The following is a 24,960-nucleotide window of genomic DNA, read 5'->3' on the forward strand; positions in this document are numbered from 1 at the left end:
CATGAATATTGATTATCTTGGGATGAGTAAGAGATAAACATCGATATAGTATTAGCCAAAGATATCAGTAACACCGCGACCAAGCCTAATTTTATTTTACCAAACTATTTATTATTACGACAATATGGACAGTTCCGCAGAACTGACTTCTATACGCGTGGGTACAACACTTTGGTATTTGGTCTTAAACAACTTACCTTGTTCCATTTTGAATCTACGTAAAGTTCGTCTCAATTTCTGTTTGATCGCGTTAACTGTTGTTAGGCTTCGTTGTAGTGTTGTACAATAATTATTTTTCGGACGCGCTGAAGACTGCCGGTTGACGTTTCAAAGTTCGTTTTTGACAGGTTTTTGTTTTGTTTGGTAATATTAGTCTATGGTAATGGTGTTGTGACGTAGGAGTTGCCGTTTTATGGAAATAAATGATTGAATTAATTTTAAGCATTGGCAACACTAATTGGTTGTCAGAAAAGCGTTTCCGTGGACATTTACCAAACGGTTCCAAACCATCCCAAACCCAACCGCCCGATTTCGTTTGTTTGATGCACGTTGAATGATACATACTTCAAAGAACCGGTCTGCGGATAAAAAAAGTTCGCAGATCTGTGGTGCTCCACGCGAAAAAAAATCCGAAGATCGTCTGATTTGCGTGCTAGTAGAGCGCGGCCTTTATTATATACATAGCTTTTTTTAGGTATACATATAGCTTTATTCCAAAAATAGCTGGCCTACATCTAGTAAATATTGGCTGGCAGTGAAATAATATCGGTTACTTGATTAAACCAACTTATCAACAAACAAGGTACCTACCTATGAACTGTGTTGGATCACCAAAGACAATTAATGTAATGTCATACATTATTGTCTATTATCACGGCGAACAATTAATATTAGTCTATGGCGGCGGCCAAGTACTTGTTTGACAGTTTGCTTACACGTGTTTAGCGTGACACGATTCTTTTTGAGAACGGAATCTTTCAATGCGTAAAATGGACGTCAAACGCGAAGCAGTTGACTTCGAACCTGATGCCGACGAGCAACATTCGTTCGATATGTCTTTACATGGAAATAACCCACAGTCAATTAACACTTTCATCAAACAAGAGTATGTTGATGATCCCGACCACGCTGCTAAGGTTGGTTTTCAAATGGTATTTATTATAAAAACACCTCAATCGACAATATTTCTATAGAAAGTTATATTGTAATATTCTAAGACAGTTGATTCTCAGAGAGCGCGTGTGTTTCCGAAAGAAATATGTGATCACTTGGGAATTTTTCAAAGGCTGTGGAATGAAACTTTGTAAAACTTAACCGATTATAATTACTGTATATGAGTCGCCAGCAATAGTATTTTGAACGTTCGTTCTGAATTAAATCTATCAAAACGTTCTTGTGATAAGAGCTATAAAACAATGTAGTATTTTAATTTATTCGCATTATTGTCTAACGACCGGTTTCGTTATTAACAAATCTACATAATATAGGTATTGTTTTATTTTTAATTCTATTATTATAAGTACCTATGAATTGACATGTGACATTGTTAATTTGGGTAGATTATATTGTTTGCGCTGTGCTCGTTATTATATTTTTAATGGGTAGGTACCCCTCGTGATTACTGCTGTAGAGTACCTATATATTGGATGTTTTAAGAATAATCAATGCAATGAATGAATTTTTCCAAACAAATGACACACCGATTTAATGCCGAATCACACTTTCACCGAGACAACAATTTGACAGTGTTAAAAATGTCACCATAATAAATTACAATGCCAATAGAAGTCACACTGAGGTGTTTTGTGTACTGGTAAATTACCTGCCTATGAGATAATAGCAGACTAAACGTAGATATCCTATATGATGACATTTTATTATTCGCATACCTATTCGCTTCCCAAGCAATTTCTTCTTTGGCGATTATCCGAAGTCGAGTTTTAGGAATGGTAGGTACCTAGTACGTCGCGACTATAATGCCCGTTTCATATGGGACACCGGTTTAATAAACATAATAAACAGGCCACTTTATTCGAATACAAATGTCTCCTATATTATATACGAGCGCGACACCAGTGTCCCGTCTGAAACGGGCGTAAGACCAATAAGACCATCCGCTCACGTGAATACTCAAAAAAGACGAGACTGAAACTCCGGTATCTAGCTAATGTATTTCAATGACGGCTCGCTGATGGCAAGACTGGAATCTGTCAGTTTCAAAACGTTCGCGACCGAAACCGAAGAGAAGCGATTTAATCTCAGTTTGAGGTCACTCCATAAAACAGTGGTCCCAATATCAGTAGATTCGATGAAATATCATATTTCCTTACCAAAATTGGTAGCACAGAACTGAACTGAACACGAAACAACAAGCCATGGCGTCAAAAGTCAAAGATGTCGAGAAATATTCCTGCCTGTATAATAACAGACTGCCAGAATATTCGCGTAAAGATATTACGGAAAATGCTTTGAATTAAGTAGGAAAGTCAATGGGTTTGACAGTTTGAGATTATGAGACTATTAGGTTTCAGTAGCGCCGTGTGCGAAGCATCGATCACTGTGCAGTTTATGAGTTCCATCACCAACCAGTTCGTCAGATTGTAGTTTTTGGATGAGCGGATGGCCAAAGATTGCAATAAATTTCGGACAACGGCTTCCTCAAACGGTCGGTGATGCTGTAACTTCATGACCTTGCGGCTCTAGGAACAGTTGACTAATAATTATTATGCCCATTCAAAAATTAATTATGTCACCTCGCTTTCCGATGTGAAAATGCATAGTACAACGAATATATCTTGTCAGTCTAGTGTCACCCATTTAATCTCAAAAAACCCTCCAAATGAATTGTCAACTACAAACTCGAATACTTATTTTCAGGGAGTAGATTTAAACGCAGAGAATGTTGAAGACACAATAAACCAAACCGTTCACGAGGATCCTCTACCCAGTTACTGTTCTTCAAAATGCAAACCAGCATATCAGGTATGTCCACCACAAAACTCTATGAAAATTCAACGATGCCTACTTACTGTCATAGTGAGTATTAGTGATATTTTTTGACATGTAAAATATTATTATGTTGAAATCATTGATTATAATGTTATCAAGGAACCAATAATTTGTAAGGTTTATATAAAATGAGTGAAATACATGACATATATAAATAGTTTCATAGTAGGCACCTAGGTACTTGATTAAATAAAATATAACCGCACTGCATCGACACCTGCATGACGTTTTGAACATTTTTATCTTTTTTACATGACCACTTTTTCAGTCAAAATCACGTTTTTTGTTTTAAATGGTTGGCACTATGTATTTTCAAAAAGAATATTGTCTATTATCTATGGTTTGTAGGTTAGGTTCTGTTCAAAATAGTATTTAATGATAAAATATCGCAAGTAATTTTAACGTACGCACACGTTGAAACTGTTAAAATTGATTAAAAATAACATGAATAAGTAATAATAATTCAAAATAATAATACTATATCGTTGGCACTGTCTTTAATGAAATTTAGAGACGTAATGATCGTTCAAAATATTCTGCAAAATGACGAAACCATTGACTAAGTTTGTCGCCGTGACAGCGTGACAGTGACGTGACATGTATCCCAATTCGATCACAACTTAAGCCTCACCTAAGTCTACATTAGCAACAGAAAATTTCGTATGGTTATGGGTTTATCTGTAGCCGAGTTCGCCTTCCTGAAATCTTTAGCCCCCGTGCGTACATTAGACATCATAAGCAAATTCGGTGGTGAATGATTAGCAATCATCTGAAATAATATAACATATTATTTAAGTTCCATGCTTAGTCTATAGATACATCTAGACGCCACCCATTCCATTGCTAAATAAAGCTGCGTGCCATGCGTTTGGTTTGTGGGCGAGCGAACGCATTCGTATGCAAATTTTCGAGACCATAGACCATTTCGCTAGTGCTCGCCCAAAGTGCTTGCACTAGACGCTCAGAATTAAAATATATTTTTCTATTTTTTTACGTTACATAGTATTTTTAACCGTTCAAAACGCAACCATTAGGTAAAAATATTCATAATTTAAATTATTTTTAAGAAACACGGTCACTTGATATTAAAATATATAATAACATACAAATAAATTATCACGAACATGTATCAACTTACCTATGAAAAGTAATACCATCTTCATGCTTATCAGTACGGCTACCACATTTTAATACAGCACACAGAACCATCTTTTCTACTTAACTAAAAATATTTACCACTGACTTTATGTTTATCACAAAAAATATCAATTTTAGCAACACGTGCTTGTAGGTTATCGACGCTTAGTTAAGCAAAAACTAAGATTTGGCGGCTACGCCAACAACAAAACCTTCTACACATCTGTAAACCTTTTATCTTACTCTAGCGCGTGTCGTAGAGATATCGTAGGAGAGAAGGTGCCGAATACTTTCTCACTCGCACTTATGCATCGTTTTTGTTCAGGCCTTGGTCCCATGCGTATTCATTTATTATAACATCAGCATATGCGTTTTTTTAATACATTCTTTACTATTCACTTTGATGTAATATTTCATGTTCTTTTAGTTGATTCCTGCAACTTCTGCATTGACCGACACGGCTAGTCTCGGATCGTCAAAGAAAATCTCAGAATTACAAGAGCCATACGATGAAATACAGATTGATGAACAAGACATCAAGCAAGAACTCGTGACATATTATCAAATGATAACTAATACAGACGTCGTCAGTCATTCTGCTGAAAAGCCATTTAAATGTAGCGAATGCAATTACTTATCTAAATATGAAGGTCAAATGAGGCGTCATCAGATGACTCATTCTGGTGAAAAGCCATTTAAATGTGACCAATGTAATTTCTCATGTTCGAAATCTTCTAATCTTAAATTACACAAAATGACACATTCTGGAGAAAAACCATTGAAGTGTAATCAATGTGATTTCTCGTGTACACGATCTAATCAGCTGAAAAGACACAATACGTCGCATTCAGATGAGAAACCATTTAAATGTAATGAGTGTAATTTTTCGTGTGCGCGATCTGATCGTCTTAAATCACACAAAATGACACATTCTGGAGAAAAACCATTTAAATGTAAGCAATGTGATTACTCATGTATACAATCTAGTCAGCTGAAAATGCACAAAAGGAGTCATTCTGGTGAAAAGCCATTTAATTGTGATCAATGTAATTTCTCATGTGCGAATTCTTCTTATCTTAAATCACACAAAATGACACATTCTGGAGAAAAACCATTTAAATGTAAGCAATGTGATTACTCGTGTATACAATCCAGTCAGCTGACAATACACAAAAGGAGTCATTCTGGTGAAAAGCCATTTAAATGTGATCAATGTAATTTCTCATGTGCGAAATCTTCTAATCTTAAATTACACAAAATGACACATTCTGGAGAAAAACCATTTAAATGTAAGCAATGTGATTACTCGTGTATACAATCTAATCAGCTGAAAATACACAAATTGAGTCATTCTGGTGAAAAGCCATTTAAATGTGATCAATGTCATTTCTCATGTGCGCAATCTTATAATCTTAAATTACACAAAACGACACATTCTGGAGAAAAACCATTTAAATGTAATCAATGTGATTACTCATGTATACAATCTAGTCGGCTGAAAATGCACAAAAGGAGTCATTCTGGTGAAAAGCCATTTAAATGTGATCAATGTAATTTCTCATGTGCGAATTCTTCTTATCTTACATCACACAAAATGACACATTCTGGAGAAAAACCATTTAAATGTAAGCAATGTGATTACTCGTGTATACAATCTAATCAGCTGAAAATACACAAAATGAGTCATTCTGGTGAAAAGCCATTTAAATGTGATCAATGTCATTTCTCATGTGCGAATTCTTATTATCTTAAATTACACAAAATGACACATTCTGGAGAAAAACCATTTAAATGTAATCAATGTGATTACTCGTGTATACAATCTAATCAGCTGAAAATACACAATGCGTCGCATTCAGATGAGAAACCATTTAAATGTAATGAGTGTAATTTTTCCAATGCGTGATCTGATATACTTTTTTTTTTTTTTTTTGTGATTTTACCGAGGCTTTGACTGCGACTCGCTGTCATATCGCCTCTTCTCTTCTAGAAGGGGATCCTTAAACTTAAATTCCACAAAATGACACATTCTGGAGAAAAACCATTTAAATGTAATCAATGTGATTACTCATGTATAAAATCTGATCAGCTGAAAATACACAAAATGAGTCATTCTGGTGAAAGCCATTTAAATGTGATCAATGTCATTTCTCATGTGCGCAATCTTATAATCTTAAATTACACAAAACGACACATTCTGGAGAAAAACCATTTAAATGTAATCAATGTGATTACTCATGTATACAATCTAATCAGCTGACAATACACAATGCGTCCTATTGAATTGAGACATTTCAAAATTGTCCTGAAGATTTTACAGATACGTGATGTTTATATCCGATATTTCCTTACTGTATACGTACGCCATATTTACTGTTCACGTCTAACAAAATGACATTTTCATCGCTTAAGACCTTCTAACCCTTTATTGACAGATAGAACTAATTATTTTAATTCAAATAACGAATGTACGCATTGTCGCACATTTTTTTCTAGTGAGAAAGCTATAATTTTGGTACAATTCGCAACGCTAAAGAAGCTCGTAAACGAGCAACTTGTGATGGCAATAATTGTGTTGCTGTTAAAAGTTTCCCAAAATATGAAAATAGTAGTCTACGTTGCCAAAACTTTCCTTCTCTTGCCTTTGCTTTCGGGCAGCATGGTTGGTCGTATATCGAATAGCGAACTCAATCGAAAACAAGGCAATAATTGCTAGTTAAATCTATTTCATTCTCGCTCTGCTCCATGTGTGCGTCTCTGTTTGACCTCACCATCTTACGATGACAGCATTCATCATCAGCTGCGCATAACTACCAGTTTCCATTACCTCTACGAAGACTCAAGTACTTTTACCAGTAGTCCCCAATCTTAGGAGGACAGTGACTCTCACCACTTTGAATTTGCGTGGCGTGTGTAATTAAATAAATAAGTTTTATATACTTACATAATTAACCATAAAATTAGTTTTAATGAACAAGTTAATAAATAATAAACTTTACGAACTCTGTAAAATTTATTATACGAAATAATAAACTTGTAATCTGTGTAATAAATGAGTTTAATGAATAATAAATTTTATAAACTAAATAAACCTGTTTTTATAAATTAATAAACTACTACCTATTCAAACTTTTAGTAAGGATGTTTCATGAAGAAGCTTCCATTATAAGCGACCTTAAGGTTTATAAATAAATCAACTACAGAACTTTTATAGACATTTGATAAGAACCTTAAATATATAGAACCCCCTACGGGTATAATTATAAAACTGTTTGTGAATAAAGGAGATTACTAGGTACTGCACTACTACAACGTAATCCAAATACTCAATTTAGACGTACTGATTCAGGGTTGGAGCTACCCAGAGCCCGGATAAAGTCACAGTGAAGAAATGCAAATCGTAAAACTGATAAATCAGCGAAATGTCAAACTGTCTGAGGTGAATGAAAATCCATTCCGAAGGGAAAACTATGGCGCCGTCTATGCATACTTTACAAGTATATTAAAATCCAAAACCATGACGCCAAGCCGTCTACAAGACCAGCGAGACAGACTGGCGACCGCCAGATGGCTCTGCTAGTCAAGATGATTAAATTTAATGTGGGATAATATTTTATTATTGATGGCTTCAAGGGTCACATTCACCTCACATTTTGTAATGTTATTTCTGTAATAAAAACGTGACCACAATTTGTTTTTATTAAAAATAAAAACTGATCCCAGATTTTGAACCCCTTATGCCTACCCAAACCATAATACAATAATTACCTGTCCTCTTCGGAAACCAAACATACAAGGACAATAGAACATGATCAATATTCAGGAAGCAATCCTCGCCCAATCATGTTTTGGTGAGGTTGCTGCCTCGTCACCATTATACCTACTGCCCTGCTAAGTAAAAAGACAGTGTGTTTAGCTTTATTAAAATTAAAACCCAACCTTTAAAGTACTTATCTTTTGTCGTACTTATATAACACCTTTGCGGTGGGCATTGCTTTCCGGACCCAAGTAAATTATTTAATCTTTAGTTTCAATATTTGATTTTGAATTTGAATTTCTTGAAAATTCTGTTGGCTATCGCCTGTTACTGTGAATGCCAAGTTTATGCATGACGTGACAATGATTGCTGGTGTTAAGTTCCACGTTGCTTTATCTTGTACCTACTAAGCTGAATAAGAACGACTGGGTGTCCATCAATGGCTTCAATAGAAGTTATATTATTATACCTACCTCATGTAGCCATACCTTCTTACAGTGCATTAGGTGGTGGTTTATTGGACATTGGTCTGATTATTGTCAGATGTAACCAGTGCAGTTTATGAATACCTACTGCATCAAAAATATTACCTAATTTATCAAATGATTGAGTACTGGTAAAATGGGGTGAAGTGGTGCCAACTTTTGACGTTTTTTTCAAATACATTATTTAAATGCATTATTCTAGAGCAAGATTGTAATTCTAAATAGGTATATAATAAATGTGTCTTCGAACCTAATAGAACGAACCTAAAGTCATTCTAATTCTCATTCTAATGGAAAGTAAATAAGTACATAATTCCAATACTGCGGAAAAGTTATGGTCGATTAAAAACTGGCCCACATCACCGGTATTTTGTGGTGAAATAAAATTTCAAACCAATTCACTTCACCACGTAAAATCGATCAGTTTTATAAAAATATAGGTAGGAAGCCTAAAAATTTAGAAAAAAAGCTTAACTTAATTTAGCATCGTACCTACTAAATATCCTTTCTGGAGTCAAATTTTGCATGGATCATGATTTTTAGTTAAAGAGTCAAATTTAGTGCCAAATTATCATTTAATTATAATAATTATTATTATTGTGGTTACAACGTCATGCACATTTATCATAGTATTTTCTCAGCACTGCACTAAAATACCTAGGTACACAAGCAATAACAAGTCGAGACGTCAATATTTAAAAATGGGCGAACGGATTTTTAATTTAAAATATCTGAGAGATGTTGAGAAATACTCCTGCCTGGATAATAATTATAGGCTGCCAGAATATTTCCGTAAAGATATTGCGGAAAAAGCTTCAAATAAAGTAGGAAAGACAATGGGTTTGACAGTTCGAGATTATTAGGTTTCAGTAGCCCCGTGTGCGAAGCAAGTCACTAACGTGTAAGTATAAGGCCCTCCTCCCACGGCGCAACTGAAATCTGACGGAACTGGTTTGTGAAGAAACTCATAAACTGGCCAATGTGATGCTTCGCACACGGCGCTACTGAAACCACTTGAAATAATAATCACATAACCTCAAACTGTCAAACTGAACCATCAGCTGTTTTGTACAAAAACCGACAACACGCACGCTGCTGCGTTTATTCGATTAGAATTAAGCTATTTCAATTTTACTTATCTTGTACTTTTTACGTTTTGGGTTGTTAATGATTTTTATAGCATGACACATGTTCGCAGTGTGACCAATTTTGGTAAAAAATATGATTTTTCACCGAATCTAATGACATTCTAATTCTCATTCTAATGGAAAGTAAATAAGTACATAATTCCAATACTGCGGAAAAGTTATGGTCGATTAAAAACTGGCCCACATCACCGGTATTTTGTGGTGAAATAAAATTTCAAACCAATTCACTTCACCACGTAAAATCGATCAGTTTTATAAAAATATAGGTAGGAAGCCTAAAAATTTAGAAAAAAAGCTTAACTTAATTTAGCATCGTACCTACTAAATATCCTTTCTGGAGTCAAATTTTGCATGGATCATGATTTTTAGTTAAAGAGTCAAATTTAGTGCCAAATTATCATTTAATTATAATAATTATTATTATTGTGGTTACAACGTCATGCACATTTATCATAGTATTTTCTCAGCACTGCACTAAAATACCTAGGTACACAAGCAATAACAAGTCGAGACGTCAATATTTAAAAATGGGCGAACGGATTTTTAATTTAAAATATCTGAGAGATGTTGAGAAATACTCCTGCCTGGATAATAATTATAGGCTGCCAGAATATTTCCGTAAAGATATTGCGGAAAAAGCTTCAAATAAAGTAGGAAAGACAATGGGTTTGACAGTTCGAGATTGTGACAGATCGATGTGGAAAAACTGAAAAGTACCCGTGTGCGTGCAACCTATGAGCTGGAGCTGCAGAAGCGCTTATATGATGCTAGAACTCTCACGTCTTCCATCGACTCGGATCCCTTGGAAGGAAAATGGATATTATTCTGGGATGCTATAATGAGCTCCGCAACTACTGCATTAGGAGAGCGGCATACGCACAGACCGGACTGGATGTCACCTCATACATGGGAGATGATTGAGAAGAGGAAGCTCCTGAAAGAATTGCGAGACAATGGTACATACGACCCACAGCGCAGCGCGGAATACCAGACAATGGACCGCGTGGTAAAGCGTTCTGCCCGCCGCGATAAGCGCCGACGCCTGGATGACCTCATTCGGGATGCGGAATCTGCTGCCTGCAAGAATAATCCAAGTGCTCTCTTCCGCATCACCAGAGCAATTTGCGGTAAGAAACGTCCAGTGGTCACTGCATTACGCAACTCTGACGGAGTGACAGTCACCGAACCTGCAAAGGTCCAGGAGCTATGGCGCCAACATTTCAGTGATGTCCTGAATCGCCCACCTCCATTGCATCCCTTCGATATTCCGTCGGAGATCACCGCCCTCGGAATCACTACTGCATCGGGATTCTGCGAAGATCCTCTGACAACTGCTGAAGTTAAAGAGGCTGTCAAAAGACTGAAGCGCAGGAAAGCTCCTGGAGATGATGGCATCCATTCAGAATTTCTGCTCTGCGGACTGAGCGCTGTATTGCCGTCCTTGTGTGACCTTCTGCACGAGGTGTGGGAAAGGGAGCAGTGCCCCAAAGGCTGGAGGGATGGTACCGTTGTTACTCTGCACAAAAAGGGTAACCCACAAGACTGTAATAATAAATTACAGAGGAATCACTCTCCTCAGCGTTCCCGGGAAGGTGTTGGCGCAGATTCTCCTGTACAGGATTAGAATTCCCATGCTGGACGTTTTGCGTGCGCAGCAGAGTGGATTTGTCCCGGGGAAGTCCTGCTCAGAGCATATTTCAACTCTCCGAAGCCTTCTGCAACAGTACCAAGAGATGAATATACCTGTCGCCTGCTGCTTCGTGGACTATGAAAAGGCATTTGACAGTCCTCATCGTGAATCTCTGTGGCAAATTCTGCTAGGATATGGTGTCCCACGGAAACTGGTCGCCGTGATAAGTGCTCTCTACACCAATACAGAGTGTCGCGTGAGAGCAGCCGGAACATCCTCTGACCTCTTTGAAATCACGTCAGGAGTCAAGCAAGGATGTGTACTTGCGCCCTTTCTTTTTATCATCATGATGGATTTCATAATGCGTAAGACGGTTTGCCCCGACAGTGGGATACGCTTACATCATGATGACACAAGCGATCTATGCGAAGAAAGACTGTGCGACTTGGAGTATGCAGACGACGCAGTCGTGTTTGACTCGACGATCGAGAGGTTGGAGGTGACCGTGAACAGGCTAGCCGCGAACTCGATGCGTGTGGGTCTTCATCTGAATGCCGCTAAGACCAAATCCATGTGCAGTGCTGCTTGCATCGACGCCGACACTCCTCTGCGGGTTTCTGGTCTGCCCGTCGAGCTGGTGTCCAGATTCAAGTACTTGGGTGCCACGGTTGCCGATGATGGTGGTATTTCTAGTGAGCTTGGAATCCGCATGGGTGTGGCGGGCTCTGCGTTCAACCAACTTGGAGTCGCATGGAGGTCAAGGCTGTATTCTGTGAGGACCAAATGTCGTTTGTTTAACGCGTGCGTGCTACCTGTGCTCCTGTATGGCTGTGAGACATGGCATCTTACTAAGCTTCAAGAGTCACGGCTTTTGAGCTTTGAGAATCGATGTCTCCGCAGAATCTTAGGGGTACATTGGTACGACCGCGTTACAAATATCCGAGTTCGTGAGCAGACACAACAGCCTTCGGTGATTGAAGTTATCACGAAGAGACGATTCACGTGGCTGGGACATGTATTCCGGATGCCGCCAAAGAGTGCGGCACTTCGTACCCTTGTGGCACAGCCTCAAGGGTTCCGTCGCCGTGGCCGGCCCTCCCTCACCCTGCAGCGATGCTACAAAAGCGACCTACGTGCTGCAGGTCTGACATGGCGGGAGGCACAGGAGTTGGCGATAGACCGAGGGAAGTGGCGCCAACTTGTGCTTGCCCTATGCCCCAATGTTGGGACGTGACAGGGTGAAAGAAGAAGAAGAAGAATGATGTTGGTACCACTGTTTTACGGTGACTGGAAACTTCAAAGAACGCGCGACTAGCATGTCGCGTCTCTTCGCGACCGTTTTGAAGCTGAGAGATTCCAGTCTCGCCGTCAGCGAGCCGCCATTGAAATACATTAGCTAGATACTGGCTGGAATTTTAGTTTCAGTTCCGACGGACATAAGTTGCGCCGTGGGAGGATGGCCTATGAGTTCCATCACCAACCATTTCGACAGATTTTAGTTTCTGCGTGAGAGACGATGCCAGCGCGCCGCTCCATTGGCGAGCCAAAAGTCCGACGACAATAAATCGTCCGATTTGCTATGCCCTACTAGGTACTGATCAACGAACGAATAAAAAAGTCGAGCATGTCTCTGGCGCTGATCCAGGAACCGTACCACTGGGGCTCTGAAAAGGGCCCCAAAGTCACTGAAAAGGGACTTGGGTGCGCGGGCCTTGTCGTCAGTGCCAGATGTGCAGAGCCAAAGGCATGTGTATTCGCTCTTGACCCCCGCCTTGGCGTGCTGTCGCTCTTGCACCTATCAACTGAGCTAGTCGCGTGCGCGGATATAAGCTTTCCCGGAGGAGGCAGCGTGGTGGTTATCTCCGCCTACTTCAGCTTTAAGAGCACAAAGGAACACGTGGCATCAGTGCTCGACGGCATTCTACGCCCAGTTGGTGACAGGGATGTCATCATCTGTGCGGATGCCAACTCGCAATCCCCCCTCTGGGCGCCCGTGGATATCCCCATGTGCGACGCAGACGTCATCGAGGAGCTGGTGCACCAGCACAACCTGGTCGTCCTCAACGACCCCAACAGCATGCCGACTTTTGTGTCGCACGCAAACCGCGGAAGCACCCACATCGACATCACCCTGGCCACTGAGTCCGTCGCGAGACGAATCAGCGGCTGGAGAGTCCATGAGAGCGCTTCCATGAGTGATCACCGGTTGATCACTTTTGAGCTGGCCGCTGACTCCTCGCACAATGGCGTCTCTGACGTATCCCCACCCCCGCCTACGCGATTTAGAACGCGTGACGGGAATTGGGAAAAGTTTGAAGAGGTGCTTTCCAAAAAGCTTGACAGGACATCTAGAACCCGTTTTCCGGACCTACACTCGGCCGCCTCACGACTGACTGCAGACATCACCGGATCAGCCGAAGCTTCACTCGGACGCTGCAAGCCCAAGCCACCATGCCAGTCGCCGTGGTGGACGCAGCATGTTTCGCGCCTGCGTGACCTTTTCAGAAAAGCACGCAAGGCCCACCAACGTGCACGCCTGCGCAAGCAACCACCTGCCTCCATCGATCCCCTTGCAACCATGGCCAAATCCACCCGAATGGAATACAAGAAAGCAATCACTCAAGCCAAGAAAGACTACTGGCGTAACTTCGTCACCGTCGAGGGAGGTTCGGACCCCTGGGGTCCTCCATACCGCGCATTGAGGCTGGGACTCAGACCGACGAGCCTCTTGTGCGGTATCGAGAAACCGGGTGGCGGATTCACCAGTACTGAGTCTGAAACGGCTGCGGTCCTACTCGAGGCTCTCATCCCCCTGGATGATGTATCCAGGGATGATGACGCCATGAGGATGGCCCGCTTCGAGGCTTCTCTTCCCATCGACACGGATCACTCATCGTTGCCTTACGAACAGGAGATCAACCACATCGTACGCACGTTGATTGTTGGCAAAGCCCCAGGCCCGGACTGCATTGACAATTTACTTGTCAAACGCACATGGGCCATCGCCGCGCCAGAGATTACAGCCCTCTTCAGTGACTGCATCAGGAGCGGCACGTTCCCCGACTGCTGGAAGAGGGGCTTACTTAAGGTAATCCCCAAAGCTGGCAGCCGAGAACCATCTAGTCCCAAAGCCTACCGCCCTCTAACACTTCTGCCCGCTCTGGGCAAAGTGCTGGAGAAGCTACTGTGCCGCAGGATTGAAGCCCACCTGGAGACACACTCGCCGCTTTCCGATAAACAATTTGGATTCAGAAGAGGCAAATCAACAGTCGACGCCATAAGGAATGTGATTGCCATTGCTGAAAATTCCCGCCGTAAATACGTCCTAGGAGTTTTCCTGGACATTGCAGGTGCGTTTGATAGTGCATCCTGGCCTCTTATACTTCAAAAGCTCCGGCTGAAGAGACTACCAGGAAATTTGTTCGGGTCAATTCAAAGTTATTTCACCAATAGATCGATCGAGTTTCGAGTTGGATCAACCACAATAGAGAGGAACACCAGCATGGGATGTCCCCAGGGCTCAGTCCTCGGGCCCCTTCTCTGGAACGTACTCTTCGACGATCTCCTTAGAATTCCGCTTCCAACCGACTGTACTGTCATCGCTTACGCAGACGATGCGCTGCTGCTGGTCCAGGCCGACAGCAGGGCGAAGATTGAGAGCACCGTTGGCGAAGCCTTAGCATCAATTGAGGCTTGGGGTAGATTAACTAGACTATCATTCGCACCTTCCAAGACAGAAGCCATTGTCCTCAAAGGACCGAGACGTCTTAGCTGTTCGAGACTACCCACAGTCCGATTCGGTGACACGAGAGTGAAAGTGTCGAAGATCGTCACCTATCTAGGCGTCAAAATGGACACAATGCTAAATTTCCTACACCATGCAGAAACCCAAGTCCACAAGGCTGGGGTGGCCTTCCAGAGGATCGGCCGTATGGCTGGTGAAGGATGGGGCTTAAAAGTAAGGGCGCTCAAGATCGCCTATGGCGCCATTTTTATGGGAATCGCGGCTTATGCCGCCAGTGCTTGGTGCCCGCGCATTCCCAAAAGTGTCAAACTTAGAATCTCTCTTTTAAGAGGACAGCGCATCGCGCTCCTGTCCATTACCAAGGCCTACCGTACTACCTCAACTGACGCGCTCCAGGTCCTGGCCGGCATTCTCCCACTTGACCTGCACATTCAGGTCAGCGGCGCTTCAATATTGCTCCTCAAGGGCGAGGAGGCCGACGTTGGTGATTTTCACCTCGTCCCCCCCCCCTCGGCTAGCTGGCGAAGGAGTAGCATTATTGAGGCGCAGAATTAGACTCATGTCGCTCGATGCGGCCTTTAAGACCTGGCAGCGAAAGTGGAACGAATCGACCAAGGGCCGGCACACATATACGTTTTTTCCAGATATACAGTGGCGAATGGAGATAACCAAATACCTGACTCCAGACCATTACACCAGTCAATTTGTGACTGGTCATGGTGGATTCGCTGGCAAGCTCTTCGAGCTTGGACTTGCAAACCGTCCGACATGTCCATGCGGAGGGGAAATACAGGATGCCAACCACATCCTATGGGAGTGTCTGAGTATGTGCTCCGAACGGGAGGAAATGCTCAGGTCGGTCCAACCAGCTGTTGGACCCATCGGCCCGTCCGACCTGGTTGCTACTAAGGCCAACTATCTTGCTTTCAAAAAATTTGCGGCGTCTTACTACGGGCGTGAAGATCTCTTCACATAAATTTTGCTGCCTGTATGATTAGCTTCGTTCTTTAATTTAATAAACAAGTAGCTTCTTTTTCTTTTTAGTAATTTCCATGTGCTTTTTCTCTCCCTGGCACTTTGCATTAGAGTAAACTCAGTAAACTCAGTCAGAGCTCACTTTGAGCGTAGCAATCTAAGTCTTGGGCATCTTCTCCCAGGCCAATTCTTAGATGCTTCACATCACCAATTGATGGGTCCCGTGATACTCTCGATTAAGACCGAGGGTGGTACGGGGCGGGTTTGGTGGAGGGACTTTAACTTCAATGTCAAAAGTCAAATAATGCGATTATCGTAATGTCTTCCGATAATCCTATAATTTAGTGTTATTTATATGTAGACTTGCATAAAATGATATAGCAGTGAAAACAACACAAGTTTTACGTTTTCTTTTATGAATTTCATAAATACAAATAAAAAAAATATTTATAAATCTCTAATTTCCTAATGTGTAAATTAATTAATAAAAATGTTTATAACAATTACAGATTTTTTCGGTCAGAATGGTTGAGTAGGTACCTACCTATTTATCAAATCGAATTTACGTAGTGATCGACGGACGAAGTGAGTAAAATAATTCAAACATGTTTGAAATCCAAAGAACCTGTCTGCTGATTAAAAAGTACGCAGATCTGGGGTGCTCCACGCGAAAAAAATCCGAAGATCGTCTGATTTGCGTGCCAGTGGAGCGCGTGCTTTATTATATACCTAGCTTTTTTTAGGTATACATATAGCTTTATTCCAAAAATAGCTGGCCTATACCTAGTAAATATTGGATGGCAGTGAAATAATATCGGTTACTTAAATAAACGAACATATCAACAAACTAGGTACCTATGAACTGTGTTGGATCACCAAAGACGATTAATGTAATGTCATACATTATTGTCTATTATCACGGCGACCAATTAATATTAGTCTATGACGGCGGCCAAGTACTTGTTTGACAGTTTACTTACACGTGCTTAGCGTGACACGATTCTTTTTGAGAACGGACACTTTCAATGCGTAAAATGGACGTCAAACGCGAAGCAATTGACTTCGAACCTGATGCAGACGAGCAACATTCGTTCGATATGTCTTTACATGGAAATAACCCACAGTCAATTAACACTTTCATCAAACAAGAGTATGTTGATGATCCCGACCACGTTGCTAAGGTTAGTTTTCAAATGTTATTCATTATAAAAACACTTCAATCGACAATATTTGTATAAAAAAGTTATATTGTAATATTCTAAGACAGTTGTTCTCAGATGATGACACCAACGATAAACCTAAGTAAACAGGAAGCAAGTGTGTTCCCGAAAGAAATATGTGGTCACTTGGGAATTTTTCAAAGGCTGTGGAAGGAAACTTTTTAAAACTTAACCGATTATAATTACTGTATATGAGTCGCCAGCAGTAGTAGTACCTACGCTCTATTGATTTAGATAAGTTTTGAGCGGTTCGTTCTGAATTTAATCTATCAAAACGTTCTTGTGATTAAAGCTATAAAACAATGTACCTAGCACTTATTTTAATTTGTTCGCATAATTGTCTAACGACCGGTTTTGTTCGCTTTGAGAACATTATTACCAAATTTACATAACATATTATTTTATTTTTAATTCTATTATTATAAGTAGGTACCTATGAATTATCACGTGACATTGTTAATTTGGGTAGATTATATTGTTTGCACTGTGCTTGTTATTATATTTTTAATGGGTAGGTACCCCTCGTGATTACTGTTGTAGAGTACCTATCTAATGGATGTTTGAAGAATGATCAATGCAATGATTGAATTTTACCAAACAACAAATCACACATCGATTTAATGCCGAATCGCATTTTCACCGAGACCACTCGGGGTGGACCGAGCGTGAGAGTGTGGTAGGTCCGCTCGACTCGAGTTTGTATTCCTCGTCAGCACTCGCATCTGTTGCAGTTCTTTGTGCCTAGCTGCTGAAGTACTGGGCATATTAAAACCATAATGACGTATACAATTTGACAGCGCTAAAAATGTCACCATAATAAATTACAATACCAATAGAAGTGACACTGAGGTGTATTGTGTACTGGTAAATTACCTACCTATGAGATAATAGCAGACTAAACGTAGATATCCAATATGATGTCATTTTATTATTCGCATACCTATTCGCTTCCCCAGCAATTTCTTCTTTGGCGATTATCCGAAGTCGTGTTTTAAGAATGGTACCTAGTACGTCGCGACTGTAAGGTCAGTTTCAGACGGGACACCGGTGTCGCGCTTGCATATATTATTGGAGGCCTTTGTATTCGAATAAAGGGGCCTTTGTATTATGTTTATGAACGCCCCAGAGCTTATGAGTAAACGCGTGTCCGGTGCTCTTTTCCGTCGGCTGGTGCATTCTCAAGACGCCGATACACTTTTTTTTATTACCGCAGGCAGTTTTATGTTCTAATTCATAACGCAAAATTATGCGTTGACTCTGGGGCACTCATAACATAATACATGGGCCACTTTATTCGAATACAAGGGTCTCCTATATTATATACGAGCGCGACACCAGTGTCCCGTTAGAAACGGGCCTAAGACTATCCGCTCACGTGAATACTCAAAAAAGACGAGACTGAAACTCCGGTATCTAGCTAATGTATTTCAATGACGGCAAGACTGGAATCTGTCAGTTTCAAAACGTTCGCGATCGAAACTGAAGAGACGCGATTTACTCTCAGTTTGCGGTCACTTCATAAAACAGTGGTCCCAATATTAGTACATTCGATGAAAAATCATATTTCCTTACCAAAATTGGTAGCACAGAACTGAACTGAACACGAAACAACAAGCCATGACGTCAATATTCCCGTAAAGATATTACGGAAAATACTTTGAATAAGTAGGAAAGACAATAGGTTTGACAGTTTGAGGTTATGAGACTATTAGGTTTCAGTAGCACCGTGTGCGAAGCATCGGTCACTGTGCAGTTTATGAGTTCCATCACCAACCAGTTCGTCAGATTGTAGTTTCTGCGTGAGCGGATGGCCTAAGATTGCAATAAATTTCGGACAATGGCTTCGTCAGACGGTCGGTGATGCTGTAACTTCGTGTCGTCGTGGCTCCAGGAACAGTTAACTATTAATTATTATACGCATTCTAAAAATAATTATGTCACCTCGCATTCCGATGTGAAAATGCATAGTACGACGAATATATCTTGTCAGTCTAGCGTCACCTATTAATTCTCAAAAAAACCTCTAAATGAATTGTCCACCACAAACTCAAATACTTATTTTCAGGGAGTAGATTTAAACGCAGAGAATGTTGAAGACACAATAAACCAAACCGTTCACGAGGATCCTCTACCCAGTCACTGTTCTTCAAAATGCAAACCAGCAAATCAGGTATGTCCACCACAAAACTCTATGAAAATTCAACAATGCCTACTTACTGTCATAGTGATTATTAGTGATATTTTTTGACGTGTTAAAATATTATTATGTTGAAATCATTGATTATAATGTTATCAGTGAACCAATAATTTTGTAAGGTTTATATTAAAATGAGTGAAATACATGGCATATATATACAGTTTCATAGTACGCACCTAGGTACTTGTTTGAATAAAATATAACCACACTGCATCGACACCTGCATGACGTTTTGAACATTTTTATCTTTTTTACATGTCTACACTTTTCAAATCATGTCAAAATCACGTTTTTTGTTTTAAACCGTTGGCACTATGTATTCTCAATATGAATATTGTCTATTATCTATCGTTTGTAGGTTGGGTTATGTTCAAAATAGTATCTATGGATATAATATCGCAAGTCATTTTAACGTACGCACACGTAGAAACTGTTAAAATTGATTAAAATTAACATGAATAAATATTAATAATTAAAAATAATAATACAATAACGTTGCACTCTCATCAATTGACTTTAGAGAGGTGGTAATCGTTCAAAATATTGTGCAAAATGTCGAAACCATTGACTAAGTTTGTCGCCATGACAGCGTGACAGTGACGTGACATGTATCTCAATTCGATCACAACTTAAGGCCGTACATCAGTTGAGGCACGGTCTAAAAAGATCGTGGATAGGCGATGCGCGGATTACGGGTCGCGGGTGCAAATGACGCCTGTCAAACGAAATATAATTTGTCATATAAATCCAACATACTTCCATTTTAGGTTCTGTTTATTGTTCTATTAGTAACAATATTAATATATTCATTGACATGTTTTCTTTTTATAGTAAATGGGTAACTTTTTTAGTCATCTTTGCACGATTTAAGAATTAATTGGCCCGTTGCCATCACGAAGCAAAGTTACGTGTTTCCAACTCGGCGTTCTCTCACTGAATGCGAGCGAGTCCAAAATTTCGTCGCGCCTATAGTTGAAAATTATTTGCCGTTTCACTAATGTGTCACCTTAAGCCTCACCTGTTAAAGTCTACATTAGCAACAAAAAAATTCTTATAGCCATGGTATCTCAGGAACGGTCACATACTAATCTGCTGCTCGGAGATATGGAGATCGTCAACGAATATGTTTAACTCGGATTAACTAATCATCTTAAAGATGAATTCTAGACTAGCTTATTTGGTATCCCCACAGGGTTATGGTTTATCTGTAGCCGAGTTTCGCATTCCTGCAATCTTTAGCCCCCATGCGTACATAATACATCATAAGCAAATCCGGTGGTGAATGATTAGCAATCGTCTGAAATAATATAATATATTATTTAAGTTCCATGCGTATTCATTTGTTATAACATCAACATATCCGTTTTTTTAATACATTCTTTACTATTCACTTTGATGTTATATTCCATGTTCTTTTAGTTCATTCCTGCAACTTCTGCATTGACCGACACCGCTAGTGTCGCATTGTCAAAGAAAATCTCAGAATTACAAGAGCCATATGATGAAATACAGATTGATGAACAAGACATCAAGCAAGAACTCGTGACATATTATCAAACAATTACTAATACAGACGTCGTCAGTCACACTGTTAAATGTAATCAATTGCAATCTACTGTCACAGATCCAGAATTATTAGTAGCTGTTATAAAGATTGAGAAGAAATCATTTCATTACGAAAATTTTGTATGCAGTATTTGTTTTGATTTTTTTGCATCGTTATATTTATTAAAACTTCACAAAGCAGTTCATAAAACAGCAACAACTAAAAAGATAGATAAGGGTGTAGGTCTATTAAAACCTACCAGTTACTCCAGTGTTAAATCTAATTCCAAGAACATACACAAAATGGTGCATTCTGGTGAAAACCCGTTTAAATATGATCAATGTGAATACTCGTGTATGCAATATGTTCATCTGAAAATGCATAAAATGACTCATTCTGGTGATAAACCATCAAAAAGTGATAATAATGAATACTCATGTATTACATCTGGTGATTTAAAGATATACAAATTGATTCATTCTGCTGAAAAGCCATTTAAATGTAGCGAATGCAATTACTTATCTAAATATGAAGGTCAAATGAGGCGTCATCAGATGACTCATTCTGGTATAAAGCCATTTAAATGTGACCAATGTAATTACTCATGTATAAGCTCTGCTTACATGAAAACTCACAAAATGACTCACTCTACTGAAAAGCCATTTAAATGTGAGCATTGTGATTACTCTTGTAAACAATCTGGTAACCTGAAAATCCACAAAATGACTCATTCTGGTAAAAAGCCATTTAAATGTGACCAATGTTATTTCTCATGTGCGCAATCTTTTAATCTTAAATTACACAAAATGACACATTCTGGGGATAAACGATTTAAATGTAATCAATGTGATTACTCTTGTATACAATATAATCAGCTGAAAATACACAAAATGAGTCATTCTGGTGAAAAGCCATTACAATGTGACCAGTGTAATTACGCTTGTATATTATCTAGTAAGATGAAAAGACACAAAATGACTCATTCTGGGGAAAAGCCATTCAAATGCAGCCAATGTGATTACTCATCTAAAACATCTGATCATCTTAAATTACACAAAATGACACATTCTGGAGAAAAACCATTTAAATGTAAGCAATGTGATTACTCGTGTATACAATCCAATCAGCTGAAAATACACAATGCATCGCATTCAGATGAGAAACCATTTAAATGCAATGAGTGTAATTTTGCATTTGCGCGATCTGATAAACTTAAATTACACAAAATGACACATTCTGGAGAAAAACCATTAAAATGTAATCAATGTGATTACTCATGTATACAATATGAACAGCTGAAAATACACAAAATGCGTCATTCTGGTGAAAAGCCATTTAAATGTGATCAATGTCATTTCTCATGTGCGAAATCTTATAATCTTAAATTACACAAAATGACACATTCTGGAGAAAAACCATTTAAATGTAATCAATGTGATTACTCATGTATACAATCTAGTCATCTGAAAATACACAAAAGGAGTCATTCTGGTGAAAAGCCATTTAAATGTGATCAATGTCATTTCTCATGTGCGAAATCTTATAATCTTAAATTACACAAAATGACACATTCTGGAGAAAAACCATATAAATGTAAGCAATGTGATTACTCGTGTATCCAATCTAATCAGCTGAAAATACACAATGCGTCGCATTCAGATGAGAAACCATTTAAATGTAATGAGTGTAATTTTTCGTATACGCGATCTGATAAACTTAAATCACACAAAATGACACATTCTGGAGAAAAACCATTTAAATGTAATCAATGTGATTACTCATGTATACAATCTAATCAGCTGACAATACACAATGCGTCGCATTCAGATGAGAAACCATTTAAATGTAATAAATGTAATTTTTCGTGTGCGCGATCTGATCATCTTAAATCACACAAAATGTCACATTCTGAAGAAAAACCATTTAAATGCAATCAATGTGATTTATCGTGTATACGATCTTATCAGCTAAAAAGACACAAAATGACTCATTCTGGTGAAAAGCCATTTAAATGTAATCAATGTAATTTCTCGTGTGCGCGATCTGATCATCTTAAATCACACAAAATGACACATTCTGGAGAAAAACCATTGAAATGTAATCAATGTGATTTCTCGTGTACACGATCTAATCAACTGAAAATACACAATGCGTCGCATTCAGGTGAGAAACCATTTAAATGTAATGAGAATTATTTTTCGTGTGCGTGATCTGATAAGCTTAAATCACACAAAATGTCACATTCTAGTACAATTTTTCTTCAATGACACATCTATTTGAAATCGCACAAAAATTCACATCTTATGTTAATTGACGTACACACAACTACTTAGAAACGTATGTCGATTTGAATCGATTCATTTATTTGGTATTACATACTTAGGTCAGTAATTAATAATTATGTTTATGTAGTTTCCTAGTTATACTAAGATCTGCACACTTTTCTCAAATGATAACTCCAGATCAATCGTAATGAGTCATCGCGGTGCCGTATATTTTATAATTATTTTGAAAGAAAAGCGATAGATGCTCTTCGAACAAGGTGTATGAAGGTAGAATACTGAGGTATATAACTTAAACAGATTAAATTAAATAAATAATCGTGGGAGTATGTACCGCACAGAAGTTGGAATGTCTCGAATTCATGTTATGATAGATTAATTATTGCAATTTAAAAGTTTGACATGTTCTCTAAAATCTGGCTCAGTGCTAATTTATTTGTGCTTCATAGAGATATGCATGTTTTTTTTTAGAATTATTATTAACCATGTCCTTGCTTTTTCGTACAAGGTGGTTGTTAGTAATTGTGAACAATCACAAACGCCCAGGCTTTGAGAAAAACACATAAATATTTTTTTCATGGCCGGGAATCGAACCCAGAACTCTCGGGTGGAAGGCCAGCGCCTGACCCACTGCACCACGAGAGCCGCCTAGATATGCATGTTCTATATATCGGATAATCTTGATTTTTTTCTAGCATACATATTTATATATACACCAGCAGGGAAAGGTGGAGTTAGACTGTTAGGATCCGCCATAAAAAGTCCACATTAAATAGAGTACAGTTTACTGATGGTGTTGGCTAGTTTTTTTTTAAATTCAATTATACCCTGCGAAAACCAAGCCATAATAAATAATAGTAAAAAAATACTCATCTGCTATAAAATATCTAAAATTACGCAATTAAATCATACATCACATATAGTTTGTTTTAGGCTGGGCTTAATAATAAAATGAAGCAGTAATAATAATGTTTAATATTTATATTCTTAATCCAACGGAAAAAAAAATGTTTGAATGAAAAAGTGTGCACATTTTGGTCGTATCGCCGAAAATATACCAAAACTATTATGGTTTGGTTAGGTAGGGTTCAATTGATATTGAAAAACTAACCAACACCATCTGTAAATTACCGTCTTATTTCAATAAAAATAAATACGTATGACTTATAAATTTTAATAAGCATTATTTATGGCGGATCTTATCAGTCTACCTCCTGACATACTCCTGGACTTCCCGTCTTCAATGGGAGCTGGAACTAAGTGTTGTAGGCCTAAAAGTGCAGCTTGGCCACATAGTCAATTAATAGAATAGCAAAGACTTATGTCGTATCACTTGGCTATCTGGATAAAAAGGAAAATGTTAAATTGAGAATGCTAATTATAATATGTACCTAGATATAAAATTTCAAACCAATAGTTTTACGTATTATATTAAGATTGAAAGCATTTAAATTGTTATTAATTTTGTAATAGGACTAGCTTGTAAATCTATGTAAGATTATTTTATGAGTTTAAAAGAGATGGATGTAAAAGATGCAAGAGTGGAAGACAGTTAGCATGAGAGTTCTCATGCGATAACTGTATACGCTGAATAGACAGTCGAAAAAAATACGAGTCGTGAGCGGATGCGAAATTGAGACCTCGCGCCAAAAATAAAACGAATGTTGCCATTAATAATTAGAATATAAGTGATATTAAGATACAGTTAATTAAGGAATTATAGAAACGATAATAATAAACACCTATGTCACTGTTTAAAATAAGTTTGTAAACTAAAAACCATTGAAAATACAAAGCCACGTGCTCACTAAAAAACAATTTATTTTATT

The 24,960-nt window shown here is 38.8% G+C and overlaps 2 long non-coding RNA genes across 2 annotated transcripts; both read left to right on the forward strand.

Moving 5' to 3' along the window:
• Nucleotides 1–948: 948 nt before the first annotated feature.
• LOC147076315 (uncharacterized) lies at nucleotides 949–5,306 on the forward strand. The gene is made up of 3 exons (XR_015069591.1): nucleotides 949–1,136; nucleotides 2,878–2,982; nucleotides 4,574–5,306. It is a non-coding gene; the product is annotated as an uncharacterized LOC147076315 (long non-coding RNA).
• Nucleotides 5,307–16,991: 11,685 nt separating this feature from the next.
• LOC147076316 (uncharacterized) lies at nucleotides 16,992–21,139 on the forward strand. The gene is made up of 3 exons (XR_015069475.1): nucleotides 16,992–17,067; nucleotides 19,172–19,276; nucleotides 20,723–21,139. It is a non-coding gene; the product is annotated as an uncharacterized LOC147076316 (long non-coding RNA).
• Nucleotides 21,140–24,960: the final 3,821 nt, after the last annotated feature.

The sequence above is a fragment of the Rhyacophila brunnea genome, unplaced genomic scaffold, assembly GCF_057557595.1.
Source record: "Rhyacophila brunnea isolate RB1 unplaced genomic scaffold, BYU_Rbru_1.0 scaffold_13, whole genome shotgun sequence".
Taxonomy (NCBI): Eukaryota; Metazoa; Arthropoda; class Insecta; order Trichoptera; family Rhyacophilidae; genus Rhyacophila; species Rhyacophila brunnea.